Genomic DNA, 2,623 nt, shown 5'->3' with positions numbered 1-2,623 from the left:
TCATTAACCACTTGCCGACTGCCTAACGCCGATCTACGTCGGCAGTCAGCCCCTCACAGGCAAAGTGACGTAGGGCTACGTCACTAGCTTGTGAGGGTCTAGGGAGCGAGCGTGCGCCCCCGGAGGCGCGCTCCCGCTCCCGCGTGGTCACGGACCCCCCCGCGCGTGTGACCGGCGGACCCGATGTCCGCCGGTCACTCGGCGATCGGCGGGGGAGAGGGAGAATGTCAGGCAGCTTGTGTAAACAAGCCACCTGTCATTCTCCTTGCTGTTAGGATACTGATCACTCGGATCTAGTATGTAGATCCGTTGATCAGTGTCCATACAGCTCAAGCCCCAGCCAATCACAGTAGAAAGCACGCCCCTAGGGATACACACAGCCCCTCCCTCCCAAATAAAGTTAACCCCTTCACTACCAGTGTATTTTTACAGTAACAGTGCATATATATAGCACTGATTACTGTAGAAATGTCACTGGTAACCCCAAAAGTGTCAAAAATGTCAGTCAAAGGTCCGATCTGTCCGCCCCAATGTCGCAGTACCGCAAAAAAAATCGCAGATCGCCGCCATTACACGTTTAAAAAAAAAACAACAAAAATGACAGAAATCTTTCCCTTTGTTAGTAAACGCGATAACTTTTGCGCAAACCAATCAAAATACGCTTTTTGCGATTTTTTTTACCAAACATAGGTAGCATAAAACAAATTGGCCGAAAAAGTAAAAAAATTTTGATTTTTAAATTTTTTTGGGGGGGAATTTCATATAAAAAAATGTGAAAAATATTGCTATTTTTGCAAAATTGACGCTCTTTTTTTGTTTATAGCGCGTGATCAAAAAATCGCACAGGTGATCAAATACCACCAAAAGAAAGCTCTGTTTGTGGGAAAAAAAGGACGCCAAATTCGTTTAGGTACAGCGTCGCACGACCGCGCAATTGTCCGTTAAAGTCACGCAGTGCCGAATCGCAAAATACCCCCTGGTCGGAATGGGGGTAAAATCTTCCGGGGCTTAAGTGGTTAAGGGGCCAAATCCTTCTGGTCCAGAAGTGGTTAAATGTTTTTTAGGCTGGTACCCTGCCCAACAATGAGCTCTAATAGTAACCTGTGCATTGCCTACACAACTTAATTGGTGGCATCATTTTGCTTTGTATTCTACCTATACCCCCCTCGATTTATGTTTTCCAATAACCTAGTTCTGTTTTGACCATGTATAACCTGTGATTCTGATTGCAATCTAAACATAGATCGGAGTATAGCTATATTTGTTCAAGTATTGATTTACTTTACAGATGTAACCCTGATCTTTCTTTTGTGATATTTGGGCAAACAATAGACAAATATTGGTCACAGGACCTCACATTGTTCTACAGAGCATCATCTCATAAATATGTTCAGTAATTTTAGCCAATTTTGACTTTGATCACTTGACCACCAGAAGGTTTTACCCCCTTCATGACCAGGCCATTTTTGCGATGCGGCATTGCATTATTTTGCCTGAAACTTAAGTAGTTATGCGACACTGTACCCAAATCCATTTTTTTGTCCATTTTTTTTCCTCACAAATAGAGCTTTCTGTTGGTGGTATTTGATCACCTCTGCAGTTTTTGTTTTTTGTGCTATAAACAAAAAAGACAATTTTGAAAAAAATAATAATTCTGCTATAAAATGTATCCAATACACAATTGTAAAAAGTCAAATTCTTTCATCAATTAAGGCATATTTGTATTCTGCCTCATATTTTTGTAAAAAAATCCCAGTAAGTAAGCGTAAATATTGATTGGGTTGCGCAAAATTTATAGCGTCTACAACCTGATCAAGATGCCCTCAGTGGAAGTCTTTGATGACGAAACGCGTCAGGGCGTGAGTGCGCGGTCGCCTTAGCAACGAGAGATGCCATGCCACGCTGCTCGATCCGACTTCCAAGTCACCGAAAGGCCGGTCGGGTGGATAACAGAGGCGGATGGGCGCTGTTCCTATGCATTCGTGAATGCCTTTATGTTATACTGAGATTGTGAGTAGCACTCTGAGGGGTTTGGGGGACTTGTGTGTATTTCAAATAAACTTTATGGAATTACGCTATGTATCCCCTGTTGTGCTTACACTTTCATGAGCATATGGGAGCTGTACAAAAAATAAAGGAACAGAGAGCACACCGCCCTAGTGTAACACCATTTATTTGAAGTTAATAGAAGCCATAAAAACAGGTACTCACAAACAGATAGGAAGTCATGCATGGAAATAAATATCCCCGATGATGTTTACAGGGCTCTCTCCTCCTAGCCTCGGCGGCTCAGCTGTTCGTCCTGCACTAGTCAGTGAGTATCGTACGGCTAAGCCAACCACCTCGGATTACTCAAAGAGACTCGATGTGGTGAGCCTGCGCACGGTCCAGCCGCCGCCGCACACCCTCCAAGAGCCGGATGCTATAGCCGCTCAGAGAAACTGACAATGCGGTTAAGCAGAGGGAGACTCCACGATCTGGTCCAGAGCTGGCCGAGACCATCCAAGTGCCTGCTACAGTGTGTTCAGACACCTTCCTCCCTCCTGAAGCTGCCTGAACACACTGTAGCAGGCACTTGGATGGTCTCGGCCAGCTCTGGACCAGATCGTGGAGTCTCCCTCTG

Source organism: Pelophylax lessonae (genome assembly GCF_965119305.1).
Source record: "Pelophylax lessonae genome assembly, chromosome: 5".
Taxonomy (NCBI): Eukaryota; Metazoa; Chordata; class Amphibia; order Anura; family Ranidae; genus Pelophylax; species Pelophylax lessonae.
Note: the sequence above shows the minus strand (reverse complement) of the source record.